This window comes from Rhyacophila brunnea, unplaced genomic scaffold, assembly GCF_057557595.1.
Source record: "Rhyacophila brunnea isolate RB1 unplaced genomic scaffold, BYU_Rbru_1.0 scaffold_4, whole genome shotgun sequence".
Lineage (NCBI taxonomy): Eukaryota > Metazoa > Arthropoda > Insecta > Trichoptera > Rhyacophilidae > Rhyacophila > Rhyacophila brunnea.
In genome coordinates, this window is record NW_028233068.1 from 51,584,162 (window position 1) to 51,610,098 (window position 25,937).

The 25,937-nt window shown below is 35.2% G+C and overlaps 1 protein-coding gene across 13 annotated transcripts in view; it reads left to right on the plus strand.

Moving 5' to 3' along the window:
* Positions 1–25,937, plus strand: part of PMCA (plasma membrane calcium-transporting ATPase 3) — a 398,702-nt gene that overhangs the window by 188,588 nt on the left and 184,177 nt on the right. Inside the window, exon 4 of one of the 13 annotated variants that reach the window (XM_085953876.1) lies at positions 7,510–7,605. The exons of the other annotated variants lie outside the window; for them this stretch is intronic. The gene's annotated coding sequence lies outside the window, so the exon portion shown is untranslated. The remainder of the gene's footprint in view (positions 1–7,509; positions 7,606–25,937) is intronic. 13 annotated transcript variants of the gene reach the window in all.

A 25,937-nucleotide genomic window follows, 5' to 3' on the forward strand; every position in this document is an offset into this window, starting at 1 on the left:
AGTCTTGTCCCCTTGCCCTCTATCTATCGCCAAGGTTAAGGGAAGTTTTATGTTCTACAGTAGAGTTCCTCAAATGGTATTCCGCGGAAGCCCATGGTTCTGCGAGGTATAATTATTAAGGATTTTCCGTGTATTTTTTTATTTTTTTTTATTTTTTTTTATTTTTCAATAAATTCACTTGAACTATTGAGTTGTCGACACTCGACATCATAATATTATACAGCACTGATCATAACCCCTTTTTATGGTAGCTAAGTACCTACCATGCGTCCATTCGCTATATTGGATAAATAGCCATTTGTATTAGTCAAGAATTACAGATTATTATAAAATAAGAGTGAATTATCATTTTTATATTATATTCTATCATACCTCATCAAATTGCATCGCACTGCCACATATTTTTAAATGTTAATATTTTTTAGGAAAAGCCGCAGGCGACTTTTTTTACTATTAGAGCAAATTTGTTGCGTCTATTTATCTCAGTTAACTGGTCGACCCCCACGCCGGACCCCCTTAAGTCTGGGCCTCCAGGCTAGAGCCCTTTGTGGGGGGCATGGCTCCAGTTTTCACACCCATATAGACAGAGTGATTAATTCACAGTTAAATTGTATACCCGGAATTTTGTATCTTCAGCTTTCCCCGGAATAGTGCGAAGAACGCGTTTGTACAGAAAAATATTTTTTCATAATCATTTGGATGATTGTCATTATTTATGTGTCAACAATCTAAACATTTTTATTTCAAGATTACTTTTGGAGGTACATTATACTACGATACCAAGGGTCACAATATAGTGGGTCGTAAATCACCTAGGTATTGTCTATACCAGATATGGCTAACCTTATGCTTACGTGCCAAAATACTCGTAATAATTAGTGGCGTGCCAATGGTTAATATTATGGGTAAATTATAAATTAGGAACCGCATTATGTGCCTATCAGTATTAGTATTTATTGATTATTATAAATTTACGGAAATATATTATATTTTCTATACGCCCTGCCGTCTTCCTTAGTAAAAATATAATAATAAAAACAATTTTAAATGCCATATTTGTTATTATGCAATAATATATACATTGGTGAAACCTCGATTAAATGCGATATTTATTCTTACACGAGCAGACAATTTGACAAGTTTAACACACATATTCATTAGAGAAAAAAAACTGCAAGAAATACTATATTTTTTTGAATTTACAAGCAGAAGATATCATGCTCGTGAGAAACCTGATATAATGACAAACGATTTTCATCACATACTTGTTTTATTAGAAATTTAACAACTTAAAAACGCTCCATTGAAAATTTATTTAAATGCAAGCATTTAAATTTATAGAACCTATCTATGACCACCCTAAAAACATTTACTGGTGACAAACCATTTTAACCAAATATTTGTTCATATTATTACAATGACCGCCGTCCGTCCGACTCGAGCAAAATATTGCAAGTGTGATGAAGAATAGCCAATATTTTCTTGTAAAAATGCAAATTTCTTTTATAAAATTGATTTTAGACTCTTTCGCGTGCCAGGAAAATTACCGCGGGTGCCATAGGTTAGCCACCGCTGGTCTAGGCGATGGAGGACTCCAATTATTAAATGGAAATATACAAAATTTATTTTTTATTTGGAAATTCTTTAGTTGAGATTTCGTATTTGCATTTATTTATTTTGTAAAAAAAAGTATGTATGTAGACACTCGAATGATTGGTCCCGTCGACCTAAAATCAGAGAATTCTGCCCACAGTTTTAATATCTATAAATTAAATTAAGTGGAACAAACAATATATTCATAAAAAACGTTTGTACTAGAAGGAAAAGGTGTAAATTACTTTTCAAGAGACGAATAAGTGCAATTTTGACTAGTAAAGTGAAACCAATAAATATAGTAATATTGTTTGTTATGTTAAAGTAAATTCCGAGCAAAAAGTGTTACGATTGGCAGCCAACAAGCAGAAACTAACAAATTAAATGATATATGGGACTATGTTTAGAATGATCAGAACTAAACATAGTCTCATTATGGAATTATTTTTATTGAGTTTAAATAAGTGTGTCTGCGTGAATGGTAATTTCGCAAACCACATGTTTTGATTTTTTTCTTTTCTGTTAAGTGTTTGTCTCTCTTCCTCTTGATGTGTCCAACCCCTTCGCAAACGTGACATTACCACAGGGGTGGGGTGCCTGGGAGAGGGATGTCAACTTCTGCATAAGATTGTAAAATATCAATCTTGTCTATTTATAATGTGATACCATTCAAATGATAAACATTCTCTTCCGTCGTGTATGCATTGTTGATGTGGTACCTAGGACATTATTCTGTATACTCGTAGGCTTGGGGGGGATGAGCACATATTCAAAGGAAATTTAAGTTTCCCGCGTCATCCGCGGTTTATTGACTTGCTAAAATTATACCTGAAGAATTTCACGAGTGCTTTCATTATTATATAATATTATTATTCCATATCGTTAGAATGTGTTCGCCGGCGGATTAATCACGTGGAGCTAACTTCCGATCGTTATCGCCGTATAAAGAGAGTGTTTTATTACCCACGTGTGTTGAACACTTTCGGAGATACGACGCGCCCCTCGTCATGTTGTGACGTTGAGTGATTGCGCCCGCATACTGTAGCATACTGCTTCACACAGTGATTCCTTTTGCTCTTAGACAACTTTTAAAATGACGTATATTCTTCTAGTCTGGCATTAGGTAAAACTATAATAATTATGTGAGGCTTGATCTAGTATTCGCATCCGTCCTGGAGACCAATTTCTGAATAAAGCACTGCGAAACCCGTCGCCAAAAGGCTTCGACTGAAGCACGTAAAATTTTTGGTTTTAAAGTAAATATTGTGTGTTATGAGCTTCGGATGGCATCGAGCCATGCATAAAATTTAACCATTAGTGCGAATGAGCAAGAATTCGGCACGCTTATACCCCCCGGTCCATGCGTTAGGTTAGACTCATTGGAGTAAGATAGAATTTTTACCGAAGAATTTAAAAGATAACAAATGTCAAGACGGAACTCTGTCGATTTCATATAAATTAAATAACTTTTTATCCATTTTGGTAATGACTTCTTATTTAATCAGTACTGTTAACGTTGCATTATTAAACGATTCATTGTTGAATTACGTAGCTAATTTATCCCTAAATAAGCTAGTTACGTTTCCAATATTACAATACGGAATTTCCGTTGTATTTTGCAAACAAACATGTGTGTTTCTGTATTACAAAATCACAATAAATACTTAAATGAGGATTTAAATACAAAATAACACTTTCAACGGTAATAGTTATGTAAAAGACAACACACAATAAATGAACAGCCTTCTACAATATTACGTCGAGTACACTGACAATGTGTAGGTTACAGCGCGTCGCGTGTGATCAATTTAGAGCCGAGCCACACCGGGCGACTCTGGTCTCGAGTCGCGCGACTGGTCTCTTCGGGCGACTTGCCGGCGACCAGGGCGGGTATGTTAGAACTTGCGAGTCGTATGGTCGAAAACCGTGTGGTATGACAAGTTAGTATCGCCCGTTTCATACCGTATACGATAACACCTATTTTTGAAGCCACTCGCTACGGACTATTTTAATTCGCGAGTGACTAGTTGGCAACATCGCCAAAACCGAGAAAATCGGTGTCTATGGTACAAGATGAAACGTCAAAAATGAAATGTCAAACGAAATCATTATTTTTGTTGGTTATGTTTGTGTATAATTCCTACAATATTCGATTGATTTAGTATAATATGATATAGATATATGTACGTAGAATATAACCTTACATAAATGCGAAACCATATAATATTATTACACTGTAAAACAAGATTTAACAAAATAAACACAGTGTCTTCAATAACATTTATTTTTATGTAGGTATTTATTCATTACAAACCATTATAAAACATTAACATAATTAATTGAACTCAAGATAACAGAGTATTAAGTAACATTGTGAATAGGTAATATAATAATTCGGCATCTTTATTGTTTATAAATTGGTAATGCCGTGTTCTTTCCGTCAGCGAACTCATTCATTTTGACGTTTTGATTTTCAAGGTCACTGTCACATACGAAACGAAATATCAAAATAAACATGGAAATCGGGTAATAGGTACATGAATTCACGTCCTTCGTCGTGCAAAAGTAGCAAAAGAATGGAGAGGTTTCAATTAAGTGATCTTAATTGAAATGAGGTAGGTGAGGTTATGTCCGTCTCAACATTATACCTACCTACGACTTTTTAATTCTCCATGCATATAATATTATAAACGTAATAATGTGTCAAAATATAACATACATCTTCTATGTCTTTGATTAATTTTAATCTATACAACCATATTCATTTTTTCGCATTGTAAACTCTACGCTTGTAGGTAGGTAGTAACATTAAACTTAAGATACCTAATAAACCTATATGGCGTGAGAATTTGTAAAATATATCTCACAAGCTCTTTGTTTAATCGAAAATTACGTATAAATAGTGCATCACTGAGTGAAAAAGCATTTTGACATAAGTTAACATAATTATTTGATCTGTTTCGCGGATGATTACGTGATCCTAAAAGTGCCGCAAAAGTAACTATTTATGGGATTGACATATTTTACAATAATTGGGTGAACGATACAAATCTATAGCAATGCTTTGGCGAAATATAAAATAATAATATGTAGGTAATTATTCTCGCGAGCCCAATAATAAAATACTATCTTTTCGCAGCCTAACCTTTCACTTTTATTTGACAGTTGAAAACTAAACTGCGTTATCGGCGCGAGACATCAGTGCGCATGCTCACATACTCAACTCGTATGGGGGACTATGGTCACGAGTGCCCTTTGGTATGGGCAATATTGTCGACACAGATTATGACTAATTCAGGTAGTGATAAGTTTCGACATGCCTTATTTCGATAACCTACGTCACTTTCGCGAATGACTACGATGTTTCACACGACTCGCAAGTTCTAACATAAGGCCCCAGAGAGGCAGCCAATAATAATAACGAATGTATACGCAATTATGCAAAAAATGCGGCGTGGCTGCCGGCGACTGGTCGCCTAGTGTGGCAGCGCTCAATACATAGCTATATGTTTTCATACATCGCTACTGATCGCCCGACCAGAGAGACCAGAGAGACCGGGAGACCAGACCGAGCGCACGAACGAGATTTTACTGATCGCGCGACTTTATTGCTTGCGCGATTACTGGGCGACCAGGTGTGGCATGCTCCATATAACTGCATGCAACTGGTCTGCCGACCAGAGTCGCCCGGTGTGGCTCGGCACTTAGAATACAAGTGTGTGCGAATTGCCTACATATCTAAAAGTAATGAAAATACAGTCTGCGGCGCTACACTGTAAACTGGAAGACTCAAGATCCATTATTTATCAACATTTATTTTTAGTTTATAATGACAGCTCATCCCCGTAACCGCCATAAATTTCGAAAAAAAACACGTCTTATTTTCAATAATACACGAAATCACGGAATCTAACGTCTGTTTCCAGCAGCGGCGACTTAAGAAAATGTGCGAGTGGCCGAAATCCTTACGTGAAACTGTCGGTCCGGGTATGGCCGCACCGCCTGACGCAGGCATCGTTACAAATATTGTTCCTCACCACTTTCCACGGTCATTTTTCTTCTCTGTTCACCATCTATTTTTCACGCTATATATCCTATTCTTCGGTTAACTACTTAACTAGCTAATTTTTCAGAGCATTGCCCTAATTATTTTCGATGCCCTTAATGAACTTAACGGCTTGCCTATACCAAACTAAAAGTATGGAAGCTATATTAACATAATATATCGTCACTGTTCTGGCAGAAGACACTAATTCGAAAAAATGAAATATTGAGTTAGTACCAAAATGCTCCTTATTTCAAACTTTACCGTCTGGAAACCTTCTTAATAAATAAACAGTCTTTATTTTAAAGTCATCCTTTTTACGATTACTTAATAAACTCACATGATAAACCATTATTTCAAACATTTTAACAACTTCAAAGTCAAATTACTTAAAACTAGTACTCTCCAGTTAGTGTGTTCTGCCAGAACAGAGACGATATTCATTAATTGCGAAATCGAGAACCTACATTTACCGTATAGGTACCATTTGCGGGTAGAGTTGGGTATTTCCCGAGAAAATCACAATCTCGAGATTCGGGATTTCCCGAAATGATGAAATTTTGAATTCTCGAGATTCGGGATATCCAGAAAAGAATTCTCCAGATATCGAGAAAATTTAAAAAAATCTTGTAAAAAATCCTAAAATCAGTGTAAAAACAGACAAATTCCAAGAGTTTTCCAAATTTTTAGTAAGAAGACAAACGAATAGAAGTAGGAAAGCAAAAATAATTCAAAACCTTACTTATTAAAATAGAATTTCAAAAAACGCAGACTGTCAATGGCTGCGTCTGACAATCGCGTAGGTACGCTGTTGAGACACTGTGCAATGTTTGCGTTTAGCATTGTTTTGAGCATTGCTGGATATGTTTTTCAAGTTGTTTCGCCATTTCTTCTTCTTCGTCGCTGTTGTTCACAATCACGGGAACGGTATCAGCGTCAGAATCGGTTTTTTCAATTAATATTTTATAATAAAGAAATCCCGAATCCCGAGAAAAGATTCTCGAGATCCGTGATTTCCCGAAATGTTAAATTCAATTCTCGAGATTCGGGATGGAAAAATTCGAAAATTTATCGAGAATTCCCGCCGGGGGATTCCCAAAACCCAACTCTAGCTGCGGGGGTAGCCAGTCTTTGCGAGTCTAGATATGGTACTTAGTCGGATTGTCCGGTTGTTTTGCGAGTCATTCATAAAATATATAACATTATCGTGTTGGTTGCACGAATGGTTGCAGAAACTAAAATAAAAAATAGCTGGGTTCGATAACCTATATGTTTTTGCTATAAATTGTGAAAAGTAAACATCTTATGTCGTTGTTTTAATCTACTGATCAAATAAGGCTTCCCCAACTATATTCTCGACAATCTAGTGGTTTTTAGGCGAAGGTTTAAAGTTTTGCTTTTTCGAACTACGTGATCACCAGTTAATTCACAATATCTATGCCATATTTGACTATGAGTATAAGTTACATGACTATTTATTCATGAAACAAGATTCGAACAAATAATTGCTTTATATGAAAAGTTATAGATTAGAGTTACGTTTCTAACATCTGGTTAGAATATTCTATGGGCGCAGTGTATAAAATGACGTTATTTTCAAAACAACGTATACAATTTGAATGTTTTAGCCTGACTTGTCCTAATTAAAAAATAAAATATTTTTATACATAGAGAAATATCAAGCATTTGTGAACATGGTCCCATTTACGGAATGTTGAAAGCAATAATTGTTTTATAAAATTTACAATCGCACATTTTTTCACTGTGATAAAACTTATTACTTATAAAAGTATTACGATTTTTATTTATTCTGATGGTAATCTTATCGATTTTTATTCATTGTATTCATTGTTTTTCTCTTTTGTTTCTAGGTGAGTGCTGATAAATATTGTCGTTAACTACACGTAAGAAAACTGTACGTGGGTACTTGAACATGCGTTGTACCAGTGCCAGTACGCAAAAATATAGTAAGTAGATAATATTATTGTATTAACGTTGAGTTTCAGCTGGTGTGAATTAATTACTGCCATACGCTTTCAATATGCAACTGATTAATTAACATTTTTTTTTTTTTATTCAATACTGATTAGCGGCTCTCGTGGTACAGTACGTAAGGCGCTGGCCTTCCACCCCGGAGCCCTGGGTTCGATCTCGGTGACACAATTATTTATGTGATATATAGACGAGATTTAAGAATATTGCATCCACTGCTGGTTACATAAGTTAGAAGGCAAAAAAGAATTATGCCTGACTGGACGGAGTGGTATTCGAACATACTATCATTTTGAGCCACTGCTTCACCTATCTATACTTAGTAAGCTGCCAACTTAAGTCAGCAACTTGCTTCCGTAGCTTAATTAGCAAATACATTAAATACGTAACTTAACCTTACCCAACTGGGGTCGGCAACCATCAGGGTGATTTTCGCTTTATCATTTGCTACCCGGATTAGTTCGGTGGATCTGCAATCGTATCAATATATATATATATATATATGGTGTAATGGGGAAGGGTGGAGGTAGACTATTAAAATCCGACGTAAATAATGCACACTAAAGTTTGTCAGTCAAACTATTTGTGTTGAACTACAAAGACTACAGTGTGTAGATAATATTTGTTAGTTTTTAATATTCAATTAAACCCTGCCTTATCCAAGCCACAGTAGATACCTACAAGTAAAAAATAATATTTAAAATTGTGCCATTAAACGATACATACTTTCAGATATTTTATAGGTAAAAGAATATTTTTATCACCGTTATGGATTGGTTAGGCAGGGCTTAATGAATTTAAAAAAAAAACTAACCAACATCATTAAATTTGTAATACGTATTCTTCATCATCATCAGCCGGGGTCAATCGACTGCTGGATGAAGGCGTCCCCAAGCTTTCTCCAACTCTCTCGGTCCTGTGTCGTTCGCTGCCACGTATTTCCGCCGAACTTTACCAGTCCGTCAATCCAGCGGCTTTTAGGGCGACCCTGTGGCCGTTTCGTACCCCTTGGGTACCATTGGATGACGGCATTTGTCCAGCGGCCGTCCTTTCGGCGAGCAATGTGCCCCGCCCATATCCATTTCAGCTGTTTGGCAACGTCTATTACATCGCGTACTCTTGTCTGCTTTCTAACCCATTCGTGTCTCTTACGGTCCTTTTGCGTGATGCCCAACATGCACCTCTCCATGCCTCGCTGTGTGACTCTTAGCTTTTGGACATCTCTCGTGTTGAGGGTCCACGTCTCGCAGCCATACGTGAGCACGGGTAGCACACATTTGTTGAACACCCTACGCTTAAGACATAATGGTAGGACACTCTTGAAGATACTATTCAGACGTCCGAAAGCACTCCATCCCAGCTTTGTTCTTCGAGCAATTTCATCGTGCATGCTTCCGTCTATGGACACCTGCTGTCCGAGATAGATGTAGCTGCTGACTTGCTTGAGTTGGGTGCCAGAAATACAGATAATCGCAGGGTCCGAAAAACAGTTCCTCATCACTTTTGTCTTTGTATACGTATTTTGATACGTATTCTTAATTCAATGAAAACAAGTAAGTATATGAAAAAAAAGACAGAAAAAGTGTGCACTATTTTTTCGGATCGCCCATAACATACATAAACTATTATGGTTTGTTTTACGCTGGATTTAATTGAATTTTAAAAAGTTAAAGCTAACCAGCACCATCTCCGAATTATATTTTTAGTTCAATGAATTCAACAAATAAGCATGTCTGACTGAGTTTAACGTTCACTATTTAGGTCAAATCTTAACAGCCTACCTCCACCCCTCGCCATTGATATGATGGGTATTTAACTCAGTTTGCGTAATTCACTACGTATTTTTTTTTACTATGATTGGGTATCGTCGATATAGTCCATTATATGCTTCAGAGAACATTATTGCCGGCGAAGAAACTGCTTATATATTTAAAGTTAATCCATTATTTTATTAGCTATACTGCAAATAATAAGGGTTTGGCACTCGGGACAAACGCTCGATGGGATTTACAGAATCGCATTTTTATGCTCGCCAATTTATTTTCGCGGTCGATCCGCTCCCCACCCGCGCCGCACTCTCCTCCACCCCTGGCGACAGTTTACTATTCGCGTAGTCATGGCAACCGCGAATTGAGCTCGCCGCACACATTGCCATTATATTTTGTTGGCCGCCGCGTACTACTCATTATTTTTCTCCTCTGCTTTGGCGTTATCCCATACATCATAATATCGTAGTCTGCCCCAGTGGGTGTTAGTTTTTTTTATGATTGTCAGAATGGGTAATATCACCTGTTTCTTAGACTTTTATTTTCGCAATTCCTTGAATGAACACCCCAATTGCGTGGAATATAGATGACCTAAAAACGTAGACGAATGCTTTAACTGCATACAACTTATTAATTTATTACCTACTTAATGTGATATAAGGAAACACGCTACAGCTACCTCGTTACAAATGTTCGTGTGTTACAGCACCATTAACAATGCGTTTATGTGACAGTGACTGATTTTATGATTTTTCAGTATTTAATAGAATTTTATGAAAAACGTTTATATTTCACTAGAAAGTTTTTTTTTTTTTTTTTTATAAATCTTTTGTAACTACTACTTACTTATTTCACCCTGGGACAACAGGGCATACGGCAAGCACAAGGTCGCGCCACTTCCTTTGGTTAATATACGCCCAAATATTTCAAAGTTAATCTAGGTATTGTCTAACTCTAGAGTTTAAATTAAATGAAAAATAAAATAGTTTTTAGTCATTTCGCATTGCGGATTATTTTGTGGCATACTTCGGTAGTTTTTCCAGCATCCGTCAAAACAAATTATTGACATTATATCCATTTTAGTTAATTTTAAACTTTAACTTCCATTATTATGACTATACGTAGCGATGATGAGTAGAAATATCCTGAAAAGATTGGTTACAGTGGTTTTAGTGGAATTGCATCGTAATTATTATTCACGTATGAATACGAAATATTGATACAGTGCTTAATAAAAAATGCCATATTTTAATTCCAATTCGCCAATTTAATAAACGAATACCGTTGAGTAGAAAGGTGCAAAGTACCTACAATACAAAAAAAAACATTTTATTTGTAATGGGTGCCATCCACAATGGGAATCATGCGTTAAATTGCAAAAGGGCTATGGCTCCAGAAGAATAGAAAACATTTTATGATCGATCAACAAAATGGCAATGCGCCCCGTGTTGTACACCATTTTTAATTTCATTTTTCATTAGTTTTTTTCATATCTATTATTATTATATTGCTTTTTAAAGTATTGTAACATATGGAGCGTAATATCGGAGCTGCATTGTAAGTTTACTGAAAAAAAATAATAAATGTTTTTAAATAAAATGTTAAATTAAAAAACACTTGATTTTTGGTAAATAGCACCTTTCTACTCAACGGTATTCAAATGTTTATTTTGCCACAGTTACCATATCTATCACACTAAAAAGTAAAAGCCTTTGGGAAAAGGTTTAATTTTTTCGCTGTGGTCGTAGAGACAGACGCCCTTCCAAACGAAAATCGTACAGAATCCACGTTCGGTTTGTTGATCTTTCTCTTGGCGATATAAAATCTCATTGGCTGAAAACAGCTTCATACCAATCAGCGAACACCGTGTGCTGTAAAATACGTGAAGAGTGTGAAGATTGTCCATTCACTATTCGCGAAAAGATCTGTGACTCCCCGTCGAAAGTATAATTTACGAAAGCATAATATCGTCACCTAAAAAAAAGGCCGGAACTGCAAAATGGTACTTTTCAGTAGTACGATTTTAATAAAAAATTTAATGCTGACATCGTAATGTTTTAGTTGATTGATTCATATTGACTGATTTTTTAAATTCTGAATTAATTCATTAATTGAATATTGGTTTTTTGTTTCGATTGTATTATCTTTAAAATTATTTAATAAAAGGCAATCTAGTCAAAATAGCCAAAAACGCAGTAACGGCCTTTTACGTAGGAGGTGACTATATATGAGTTTTCGTGGTAATATCTACACTAAATTTGTAATACAAACTAATCTCAATTTCTCATCGTTATTTTCGTACGTTATTATTCACTGGTTTCATTTTGCATAGTATGATGTACCTACTCGTGGTAGGAATAAAGACGTACGATAGACGTAGGTATATACCTAAGTCAAAATATGTTTGTTTAATTTCCTTTTCCTTCTTGGCCCCACCCGGCATCTATATTTACATCTACAAGAACAATAACAAATTTCCTCCTAATTCCAATTTTGAATTTTCACGCCAGATCCAAGATAAAGTTTGCATAATATTTTGGATTCGATTTTAATTTGATGTTCTTTTGTTTGACTTAGCTGCCAGAGTTATTTTTATTTTGTTGTATCCCTACAGATATTTTAATATTGAAGAATATAATTATTGTTCAGTGGCGTAGTTGTTAAAATTAGACATATTATCATTGAGACAATAGTCAAAAAAATATTCGTTTATCTATGAAATCTCTAAAATTATGTCATTAAACCATACATATTTTTAGATGTTTTATAGATAGAAGAATATTTTTTATCGATTACATTATAGTTTGGAATAGTCAGGGCAGGGCTTGATGAATTTTAAAAAATCTAACCATCCACCATTAAGGTGAAGCCTTTACTGAGCCTTTTTTAAAGAGGCACCTAGCGGAAAAATACGAAGCATGCGATTTGAGTTTTTTTTTGATAATTTACAATTTCAACTTAATTCAACGAAGACAAATAAGTAAAAATGAAAAATGTGCACTATTTTTGTCGGATCGACCACAGCATACCTAAACTATTATGGTTTGGGTTAGGCAGGGTTTAATTGAATTTTAAAAACTAACCATCGCCATCTGAAAATTGTATTCTTAGTTCAATGAAAACAAATAAGTATGACTGACAAAGTTTAGTTTGAAATATTTTTATTGAATCTTAACATCCTACCTTTCGCCACAGTTATTTTTTTATTAACTAAGATAAATGTAGGCATATTGATCGACGAAGCGACTTCTTGCGAAGCCGGTTGATATAATGTATGATACTGCTCTCGAAGTGTTGCGGTTTTTGCGTTTTATTGTAGGTTAATTCATCACACCAACGACCATTTTGTGTTGAAGCGTTGATTGTATTTTTTGATTAGTCCTTAAAAAAGCTTATTGGTCCCCCGTTTATGATGCGACTGCGGTTGCCGGGGGCCTCGAACGTCGAATCGGGCAATAAAATAAAAGTCATCGAATTCCCACGACTTGATTGCATCGATGCCATTTACAGCTAGCTGACCAATCTTTCTCCCACCTACCCCGCCGCAGTCATTGGTGGATTCACTGGTTACGAGAGGGGGGAGCTTACCCACCATCCCCATGGACGACTTTAATTTGTATTTATTAATTAAAATACATATAATGCAATAACTAATTTCACATACCTATTAGGTATATAATTACAAAATATTATGATTTATTTAAAATTAATTTCCATCCTATCCACCCCACGTATGAACACGCTCGCCCAGCCTTCAGTGAAACTACTAAAACTTGGTTTTGAGTTTTGCCGGCTCATTTATGGCGAAATCAGCCGTACAACGATCGAATGAGTATCTCGTAAATTAAAGCCCACTTTCTGAAGAAAGATATTTTTTTAATTGCCTATTAACGTATGTATTTAAATATTAATTTGAATATTTTATATTCGTTAAAAATAATATAATTTACTCACGATATCTGTCGTATGTATAGAAATGTATTATAAATTGATTGGTGGCTACTTGGCTAGACGGACATATTATATCTACTCCTAATGGGCCAGTAATATTGGTACTGATGCGTAGCAGAAGCCAACACAAAAACACAATCATAAAAAGGCTTTAATTCAAGTATGTAATTTGGTACATTTCACGAACATAACTATTACACACGTGTTTAGAGACACAGACGCATGTCAAAACCAGTGTCATTCTATCACGTGGCCCGAGGTTATTTGTATAACGTCTAACAGGCCCTCAGGCCCGTTTCAGACGGGACACCGGTGTCGCGTTCGATATAATATAGGAGGCCTTGTATTCGAATAAATGGGCCCCAGAGCTAACCAGTCAACGCATAATTTCGCGTTATAAATTAGAACATAAAGCTGCCTGCGGTAATAAAAACAAGTGTATCGGCGGCTTGAGAATGTAGCGGTCGACGGAAACGTGTACCGGACACACGTTGACTCATAAACATAATACAAATGCCCCTTTATTCGAATACAAAGGCCTCCTTATTATATACGAGCGCGACACCGGTGTCCCGTCTGAAACGGGCCTTCGTTTTGTATATGTGTACATTTATTTCGGCATGGTGGATTCTTAGCGTGGAGGTCTTAGCGTCCGATTCTCGTGATTTTTAATTTTATAGATCGAGTTCGAATTGCGATTTCGGCGTTGGCTATTATTTTTTTTATCTACTCGAGTACCCGTCACGTAATGTTTATTATAAAAAAAGTAAAATATCATATTTTTTGTTCAGTAAAGTATTGAAGTTGAACAACATTGAAATTCAAGTACCCACCTGAATATGGCTGTCCTAGGATTTGTTTTCAGTTATTTACCACAGCCATGTGGTTCGCCATATCACACTTCACCGTGAAATGTTGTATCGGAAATAAATGGTCGTATATTATTAAAGACCGTCCAATCTCTTTGGGTCGTATAGTACTAAGATAAAATTCATGTCTAAATAAAACATGGTTCTTGTCGGGGTTTACTTACAGGAAGCCAGCGGCAAAAAAAAATTGAAAATATTTATTAGGTTATTTGTTAGGTTAGATTAGATTAGGTTTTCATTCTCGAATTCGTGAATTTTGTCAAAATCAGTTGTGAAAATAGAAATGACGGGATAAGAAAGTTCACGGCGAACTATGCTACGGTGAAATGTAATACGTACAATTTACATGTAACCACCTTCAACAGCCACATTTCGCCACTGTATTATATTATGTAAGTATATATGTATAATACAATCTTGGATATTAATTCAGAGGTACACATTTACGACTGCGGCCATTCTTGAAGCAATAATGTGAACACTGATGTACACTGTAATGGTTAAAGTTCTCCTTGCTTTTGTATTCAGTTTTCCATGAATTTTATCGAGTCACCTTTTGATTACTTATTATTCAAAATTACATGGAATTTCTCTTTACAAACGTTGTATTATCATGGATAGATAATCTTCTGAGTAGTGTTTGGGAAACATTGAATTATTTGCTTATGAAAGTCTTGTATTGAATTATTTTGGTCTTCGGTATTTTTGAACGCGAAGTTAAATCTAGCATTTAAATATTCGGATAAGTATTCGAATATTCCTGCTGAATTAAAATTAATCAGTCACCCGAATCTTTTATAATACCTACCTAATATTATGTATATTGGTCAGCGTGGTAATTTCAATCACTAAAACATGTACGCACACTTCACGAGTGCGCACGCAAATGCTAAATTCCACTGTAAACACGACTGCTAGAATATTCAATAGATTTTATTATGACTAAATAATAACATAGATACGTTTTATTTCCACGACCATGTTCGTTATAGGCCTCCACAGAGTGGAGGTTTGTATTAAAAGATTTTTGTATTTACACTCTGTCTTTAAACACGAATTGAAAAACAATATGTTTAATTTTCCAGACACAAGACGCGAACCTAGGACCCACGACATTATAAGCCTACGCGTAAGCCGCTCGGCCATCGTGGGCGCCTAATTTCACATACCTAAAAACAGTCTTCATCTTTGTAGCGCTATAATTCTATTGATATTGACATGTCTCAAGCAGACTCGTTAATTCTGGTTGGTATGCCACTCTCCTGCAGTCATTTCACACATAACGCTTGTTTGTGGGTAGCACCGACTCATCGAAATCCTGGTCTTTCCGCCTTCCGCTTTTAACGTGACGTGCTTTGTCAATTATCCATGTGTGTCAATAATTAGTTTGTGTATTGATTCATCTGACGACGTCTGGCTGCATATGGCAAATGCAATAGGTATACGGTATACATACTGTAACACAAGTATGTATTAAACCGGTGTGCCGCGAGTTTCCTAGTGTGACGCCAATTTTTATTTAGTTTTAATTGTAAAATCTTAAAGTTTCTAACCACACACACCCTTGACAACGATCGGCAGATATGAAACTTGTTAAGCACATTTTTAGACACATATAGGATCGTTGTCTGGCAACGTGGGTTGTTTAAGGCCATGCATTAGTTGAGCCACGGTCTAAAAAGATCGTCGCTAGGCGATGCGCGGATTGCGGGTGGCGGGTGAAAATGACGCCTGTCAAACGAAATATTAATTGTCATATAAATCCAACATACGTCCATTTTATGTTCTGTTTATTGTTCTATTAGTAACAATAATAATATATTCATTGACATGTTTTCTTTTTAAAGTAAATGGGTAACGTTTTTAGTCATCTTTACACGATTTTAGAATTAATTGACCCGTCGCCATCACGCAGCAAAGTGACGTGCTCCTGGGTCAACATTCTCTCAGTGAATGGCAGCGAGTCCAAAATTTCGTCGCGCGTACAGTTGAAAATTATTTGGCGTTTCACTGATGCGTCACCTTAACGTTAGCACGACGATCGATCAGCACACTGGTCACTTTCACGTTTCGAGCGCTGCCGGCGTTTGCTTCGTTCCCGCGTCTCTCGCACAACTGCACCGTGTCCCGGTCGACCTGTGTGAGTCCCACGTTGGATATAGGGGCACTTATTATTATGTCGATGCTTGGGTGTGCCATTATCCGCGTACTGACTGAGCGAGCAGCCTCGCCAGTCGCCATAAATAATAATAATATAGGTACGTAAAAGTCTCGCGAGGCAAATGCTCGGTCAGTCAGTACGCGACTCGCCCGAGGCAAACTCACGCGCCGCCTTGCTCTAGCGTTGCCGCGGCCGATCCAAGCGTTCTCGGTCTGTCGATGTTCAAAGGTGCTGCGCGCGGCAGCCTCACATAACGTTAATATTTAGTCACGAGCTGCCTCGCACAGCGATTTTTGCGAAGCAAATGCCTGAGGCTTGCTCGCTCAGTCAGTACGCGGCTATTGGAGTTTGGGAAAGAGTCAAGTGTGACGCTCTATTAAAAAGGTTGAAAACACTATAAAACATACTTATAATTATCTTTATTAAATTATGTATATGTATTAAGTAATTACCTGTCATACTTATATAATTACCTGCTACTGAGAATAATTCACAGTTGGTAAAGTAATAATAAAAGTTAAAGACTGGTTGTCTTTCTGTTATTAGAATTACGTGAGTTATTTGTTTGAATCTTATATACTTAAAATATATTTTACTATTTTTAGATAAGTACTAATAAAATAAGTACCTTAAAAAATAAATACCTTAAAATAACGATATGCAGCGACATAGTTATTTTTAACGTTACAGTATCGTGTCATTGGCCATCTACGTAGGTATTGAAAAGTTTTTCCACGTCGGCCTAGTAAGCAAGCAATACGGTGTAACATTTTGGATATTGAGATCGAGGCATGTCGCGCGGAGGCTTAGCGACCCGCGTGACGTCATCGGCCGCATGACGTCATAGACGCCTTTTCCACTCCCTCGTAATGCCATCCGCCCCAAGCTCCCCGGCGGCGCTTTGATTCGATCCGCGAGACGACGTCGTTGACCGCAACATTTTATTTCGTCCAGTACGCGACGTTGAATCTGCTGCCAAATTCTTATAACGTAATAATTTGTGACACTAGTGGATTCGATTTTTGTAAAGGGCGTCATTGTATGTGTATTAAAATATACGTGATTAGGTTAGGTTAGTGATCCTTTCAATGTCATACACTGTCGGATTTTGACAATCTATGTAAGGAACTCATAGGATCCGTTGGGACGACAAGGAGCAGAGGAATGGTGAATTATGTGAGTACATATTGCGTATATATGGCCGGTAACCGGACAAAACAGAACGTGACAAAAGAGAACGGTGACAAAACAGAACATGACAAGACAGAACAGTGACACAGCGGAAAAATAAAACATTCATTTTTGTGGAATCTATTTATTAATTATATACTTATAAAACTATCTGACCTATATCTCTTCTGATGAACTTCTTCTTCTTATTGTGCCATCCCCTAGCGTAGGTCGGCCACCATCAAGGCGATCTTGGATTTGTCGTCTGCTACCCGGAACAGTTCAGTGGAGCTGCACTCGTACCAATCACGGAGGTTCTTAAGCCACGAAATGCGGTGCCGTCCTCTGCTACACTTACCATTGATCTTTCCTTGAATGACAAGTTGGGGAATGCTGTACTTTTGTCCTCTCATACATCTCGGCCACAGCCGAGGTACTATAGTTTCCTGGTGGATGTACTAAAAACAACAAAAACACTGCCATTTGACTGCGAAATTCTCATATCTGTAGTTATTGTAACAAAAATGATATAGCCATTTTAGTAATTTCCCGTATCCGAACATTACAGAAATAAACCTGCAATAGCCCGTATCTTGCCTCCAAGCTGTCAAGCGTGTTGCACGACGTGTGTTGAATTCAGCTTCAAAATGTCACTTTCGAATTATTTAAAAGGTAAAACAGTAAGTTATATAACAAATTTGGATGTTTATCTTCATATATGTCACATTTTATTGGATGATATCATTATATTAGGCCATAGTTTCCCAAACTATGGGTCCCGACCCACCAGTGGGTCGCGAGCGAATATTGAGTGGGCCTTCGCCACTGTATACATAAATTTAAAAAAATCGGAAGTGATAAATTTGATATTTCATTCAGCTATTTATAATTCCTAAAAATTGAAATAAACTTACCTAACCGAATTTATTTTTATTTTTTTAAAACGGTACATGTTCAAACACGCGCGTCAATATCATTTTACTCCCTACTTCAATTATAGTTTGTCAATTTATGGCTACGGCCGTATGTTGTAGCTTAACCACAGGGGAATGACAAAAGAAATGGCGTATTTCAAAAAAACACTACCTTATTCTTAGGTCAATAATTATTATAAAGCAATCATTATTCATAAGATGTTTATCACACTTGAATGGTCAAAGACATAGCTTATAATAAGTATCTTTAGAATCATCTTCAAATGTGTTAATCTTGCCGATTTTTTGAATAATAAAATGCCTAATTCTTGTCAAATTTGGGATCACAGAGATTATCAATATAATTTTTTATCGTGAATATTTTACAAAAATTATCTCATAATAAATTATACTAATGGTTTTGTAAATGCGTTTAAAAATTAATAAATGTAAAAAATCTTAACACCACTGCACAGTTATGTACCGAAATATGACTATATTCTGAAACATTAGAGCGAGAGGTTTAAAAGAATACTATTTTATGTAACAAAAATACTTTATGCAGTCATCAAATGTTTAAAATAACTAAAAAGGATAATAAGGCTTCAAAATTATATAAATAGATTATCTACAACGTTTAAGGAGTGTCCAGGATCATGGTTTGAAAATACAATAAAAACTCAATATTGACCTTCGACGAGCATGTCCCCCCTTAAGTTACGGAAAATATTGTGATAAAATAATGAATGTTAGATGAAGCTATGAAAGTCCTCCTCCTCTTTACTACCTCATATCTATGTGAGGTCGGATTTTCGGCTATGGTTAACATTAAAACTAAATACCGAAATAAATTAGATATATCAAACTCACTGCGATTAAAAGTAACTAAAGTTGAAGTTGATGCTAAAACTGCAATGAAGAAGAATAAGAAACAAATACATCTTTCCCATTGAAATAACTTTGTAAAAAAACCTTGCAGGTATTTAAGTAATATTTTTTTTTTATTTAAGTTGTTTCTTATTTCAACAGTCTTTCATTCATATTGGTAACACTTATAAAAAATATTTTTTTTATTTCAATTAGAACAAATAAGACAGCATTAAGTAGTTCCACGACTCGCCACTAGGGAATCTGAGCATTACCAATATGTATGCCCTTTTTCTCTAAGACAGCTAAGAGGTGGGTCCCAAGATTGGATATTTTTGTTAGATGGGTCGGAGCCCAGTCAACTTTGGGAACCACTGTATTAGGCATTATGTGATTTGCTTTACCACTTTTTACCTTACGGGTTATTGGCATGCTATGTAGTAACAGCATGATGTGTGAACTAAATTATCAGTCGGATACGGGATATTAAATATTCAATTTATTTAGCTTCCTGCACAATTTGTAAAAAGTCATATTGACATTAGGCCATCGATATATCAATTAATGTTAGCATGTGGCGCTCTCAGTAAACGGACAACTTATACTGCTGCTATAGTAATTACGTACATAATGTCTATTCGTAAAAGTGCAACGCTCAATTTTTGCGAGATTGGTTTTAATACGTACGTACATAGTAGGCGCGAGGCAGTTCCTCAGTCGCGGCATTTTCTCCTGTATTTATTGCCTCTCTTTCGTAGTACTAGCGACTCTAATTCTATGTAGGTAAGAAGGTGCTATGTACGGGCATTTTCGCCAAAGTTTGTACATTGCGTTTTTGGCATGTCCCATGACTTTGATTGATTTTTTCATAGTTATTATATTATAAAATGTTGGAAAGTTATGTACTTTTAACATGCAAATTTATTAATGTACTCTATTCAATCAGTTAAATACAACTATCTGACCTGTATATATTTTTAATTGATTATTTAGATCGAAAGGTAGTGCGTTTTTACCATGTCCCACCCATAAATTCAAATAAACAAAGTCTGATTTCGTCATTAATTTTGAGTGTGTAAAATTAAATTCGTAGTGTTTTCAACAGCTTACATTATATATTTTTGGAAAATATATAGTTTTTTCGTAAATTTGTACCAATATTGAAAAAAAATCACGTTTAAAGTGTGTCCCAGGATATTTGAAAAAGTGGAACTCCACATTCCGTTACCACGATTTTAGCATGAAGGCGAAAAATTTTCACTATAAATATGTTTTTTTTTAATGTAGCAACATTTTTGTATAACACTGATCGCCATGTACACTTTAAATTGTTGGTGTGTGTCGGTATCGCTATCGGAACAGGTTGCTTTCTGGGTTGGTCATTTAAGAAGTTCCACTACTGTTACCACGATTTATAAGGTAAGAAAACACATATTTCTATTTCACATACTACACATATGGAGCTTATCTTTCATACTACAGATATAATAAAACATATCGCAGGTTTAACAATAAAACTAAGCTAAATTTTGGCTTCAAACACTTCTGAAACAGAATCCGTTACTTCCACTCCGAAACTATATTGGTGGTAACGTATATGTGGAATGTAAAAGTAACGAAATGGCATGCATAAAGTTGGGTTTACAGTGTGTGTTTAGTTCTTCATAGATTATAAAAAAAATTATTTTGTCTGTTCGTATGAAAAACAAAAATATTTTCATTAAAAAATATAAAAAATAACCTGACTATAATATAATAATATAATAAAGATTAAAAAAGTATGTGATATGTCTGAATACGCAAAAATAGCGCACATAAAAGTATGGAGATAAAAAAAAACAACAGAAGGAAAAGAAAAAACACCAGACTGAAATAATTGCGAGACAGGCACTGGCTCTGTCATACTCTTTCTGTTATACGCCACCAAAATTTTAAAACTTCTCCATACATTTTAGGCATAGAAATTTATAAAAATGTATGAAAAAGTATTTTTTTGTCACGTTTAACAGAAATGTGTACTCGATTAGATTTAATACCTAGAACTGTAGGTATTCACGAAATGTCAGAAAAGTACGTCTTGATTACAATCAACCTGTATAGCTACATTTTATGTTGATGAATACAATTAAATTTCAAGACAACATAAAGTCGAACTTGGTTATTACGAGGAAGATGGGACCGACTGAATTTGCTTGTTATAAGCGTTACTCGTTATATCAGAGAATAGGTATTTTTAAATGAGCATGTCACATTACACAAAAAGCCGAAAATAAAAAATTTGGAAACCATCGTAAAAATCCCCGAAACGAGCATGGCATTCATAAACTACAAAAGAAGTTGTTTATTGTAATTAACGCTGGTAGGTACCTACGGACTTCACAAACCTTGGATTTTTCAACCATATGCGTGGATACTTTTTTATTATTGTCGGTGAAACACCAATAAGGTAGGTACTTAGACACTTTACTAGTGTCATAAACGTAATCCGACCCCGGCGGCATCCTGTCCAATCGGATTTTATTGCTTAGGGTCGAAATGTTTTAAAACGGTCGACACATTAACAGTATTTTAGCTCGGTATATCCGATAAGTTGCTCGTTATAACAGTGAAAGAATTAAATGTATGGCGAAAATCATAAACCAATTGTCAACAAATGTTTCGTTATTACATCCGAGATCTCGCTATGTCAGAGATCGTAATAACCGAGTTTGACTATAATTATTTTCGTAAAAGTTATATACTCCGTGCCGCGCTAGGAACTCGCGTCTGAATCCCTTGCTGATTTTTTTTTTCATATATTGTTAATTTGCTTAAAAATATTTTTTATCTGAGTTACAAATAATATAAATGCCAAATAAAGTTATGGTAATGTATAGTGTGTCAAAATTATTACCTACCTTATTTTACAAGTATTGTGAAATTTATTATAAAATATGTCTATTTTAGTGATTAAGTTTGATTTGTTTTGTTATTTTGACGCACGTTGAATATTTATCTGTCTATCAAAAAATTCAAATAAATTTCATAAAACAAAAATTTGTTTTTATGGTAACATGTAACTTAAGCTTTACAAATTACACTCCGTTACCATTTCGTTCCATTCCGAAAATGTCCCCAAAAAAGTTGAACGTTAACTATTTTTCATTTGATTATTAAATAACGAAACTTATTTATTTTTCCAATAAAATTTAGTAAAAGTGATTATTGTCTTTAAAAAAATAGCAGAACGAACATTGATTGGTTTTTTCAAATACTAAAGGAAAAATGCTCTGCCATTATAGACATAGGGTAACGGAGGGGAACGAAATGTGCCCAAGAATTAAAATTCAATAATATTTTTTGACTATTTGTAGTTTTATTTTGAAGTGTATGGTTTTTTTAATCTAATAGAGCTCTTTTAAGTGATAAAAAGTGTTTCATTCATGTTTTAAAAGCTAAGTTTCGTAGTCACGGAACGGAAACTTATTATGCCCAATTTCATAATAAAAATGATATAAATATTGTATTAATCAATATTTTGCTGAAAAATTGCTATCACCAATTCAGCAATAGAACAAGGAATCTGCTAGCTATATAAAAATGGTTAATTTGAGTGAAAAAATAATATTACCCAAATTTCAAACATGTACAAACTTTGGCGAAAATGCCCGTACACACAATATACTACCTTTAATCTACATTCTATTGTACCTACACTGTATGCCTGCTGGATGTATTTGGGTCTTTGTTTCCCCCGACCGTGTGGCGTGTGACACAGATAGGGAGCTTTACATGATAATAATAAGAATTGTCAGATTGTCGTCACTCTATTGATGTAACATTGTCTTGATGTTAATATTATTATGTTGGCATCGGTAGTTATTATTGTTTATAATTAATTTTCTTTACTATTATTACAATATCTTAAACTCCATTATATATATTTTTATTAAGTTCCTACATATTACGTATTCATGCCGTGGCGTGAAATTGCGAGTTGTTTTTGCATGCATTTTAAATACGGATTTTTTCCCGATATAATCAGTTTTTTTATATATTTATAGGGGGCTCTGTTTTACGACATTATCACATTTGACTGATGTGATAATGGCAATATTTAAGCATTCACCTGCAACCGCGTTAGAGGATAGGATAACAATGTTGTAAATACGTGAACGTGCCTTCAATATAGTTAGAGTTATTGAACATACATAATTTTGAAAACACTCATGAGAAAACATAGCCAATAGAAAAAATCTTTTTACCTTTTTCAAAAAAAGATTTTTTCTATTGGCAATATTTTCTTATGAGTGTTTTCAAAATTATGTATTTATGTTCAATAATTAGAATGGTACATTCTTAAAATCTTGATAATAATCAATAAACCTTTCATCTCTTTGACTAGCTCTTATCATGTGGTAGGTATGTCGAATGCCCCAATAAATAACCGAGGTTTTCCTATGCTTCTGGCGTCTGCAGCAAGCTGACGTGTACAATAACCATGGGTTATTTTTAACTTTTATCGCCGGCTCACAACAGGAATTTCGAATTATAATTAAACTGTTTACACAAAATCAAACTAAACAGACCACCGCCGTAAAACAATCTATAGGTATGCCTCCATCTTCTCTAAGATGCTGTTTCTAATTTTTTTCCTCTTTATTATATCATTTTTTTTTAAATTCTATTCAATCAGATTGAGTCATCTCTCTTAAAACCTTTTAACTTAACCACAGAACAGATGATAAATAGAATTCCGACAGGATATAAATACCAATACAGTAAATTTTGACGCAGGGTTTTGAATGTGAAAATGAACCACGCATTGACTTGCAATAGTGTGTGTAATACAACAATATTTAATGAGCGTCAATGCATAAACCCAGAGCAGTTATCAGTATTCGGCGTATGACGTATTCTTGACACGTGTTTAAATTTATCCTGTATTCTTCCTTACTCGAGATTGGTTGCCTGCTTCTCCTTACCCGTTAGGTATTTCAGTTCCCATTATTTCTTAGTTCCCTGTAATTTAACTATAAAATTAATGTCTAACCTACTCGTTAACAATGAAATATTTTATAAAAAAACCGGTGTGTGTGTGTGTGTACTTATGTACGCTCGTTAGAAGTTATACTTCTTTGGTGTAACAAAACAAAACTTGTGATAACCTAGATTCTTCGACTAGCTCTAATTTTCTTGTTAAATTATACCCTCAAGAAAGAGGACTGCTTATTGGAACGCCGTTGGTTTATTTTTATACACTTTTACTTATATTACTAAATTATATAATTATTTATCGTTGTTTTTATTTTTAAAGTAACAACTGCCACGTTTAATAGTTTGTTTACGTAAGGAATTGAAAATGGCCGACAATAATAAATTCGCTGCCTAGGCAATGGAACAATTCTAAACTATAATATTATACTCTATAATCGTCACGATTGGAGTATCATACTGTGGCATAATGGTAGTGCGTTCGGCTGATAACCGAACAATCGGTGGTTCGAATCCAATCGAGTTCGTTTATTTTTGTGTGAAAAAATAAATTATATGTTACATGCAATGACATTAATATGGACGAAGCATCTAGAAAATAAAATGACACTCACTTTGTGTCGGGTCTGCCGGATGGCGAAATTCATATTTTAATATCGGTATCCTACGCTCAAATGAACATTCTGCTTGCAAGCGGTCTGGCGACACCGCTGGGTCTGCCCATACAAAATTTCTGACTGTCAGGTTTCGACTCCACCGTTATTATTGTGTAACAAAATGCCAATGTGCCTAGTTAAAAATTGTAAAAAAATCTACTTAACACTCCAAGAAAGATGGGATATCACTTTTTATGTGTTAGTATTATTTATTATTTATAAAATGCCATTTTAAGATATTGATGAATGTTTATTCAATGCAATTGAATGACAGGAACCATTGGACAGTAAGTCGCCTGTGATTCGCTGGGCTCACTTGCGTCTAATCTCCGAGAAGTCGTAAGTAACCGAGAATCTGTTTCTAACGCAATGAGTCATGACACTAATACGCCATTACAATAAAGATTATATTACTATAAATTCTCGAAGCTTGTATCGCATAATGGAAACGGATACGTCATATGGTCACGTGACATCTACCTATACATCTGTGAATGACTTTCATGCACAATTTCTCGTGCGCGCCGGGTATGAAGTGAGTGAGCATGTCACACGCCAAAAATACACTCTGGTCTGATTTTCCAAACGCGCCTAATGAAGTTTAACTTCAAAAAAGTGTTTAAAATCATGTTTTAAAACATTTTTGTATTCCGCCGTGAATGGAAAACATGTAGAAATGTACTGGCAACACGCTATTATTGTTACTATATTTGACGGAAAATGTTAACTGTTTCATCGTAAGTGGCGACGCATGGTCTATGGAAAATGGAATGTTTTGATAACAGACCGTAAATTTGTATGGTGTGGATTGTCAGAACTACATTTAATTTGAAAGCAATATTTAGTGTAGGCAATACGTTGAGATTTTTTATTTACTTGAAACTCGTAAGTATAAAATTGATAGTCAATCCAACTGACGTTTTAATAACTATATTAACATTATTATTATAACGCGTGCCTCGCGTAGCTGCATTGCTGA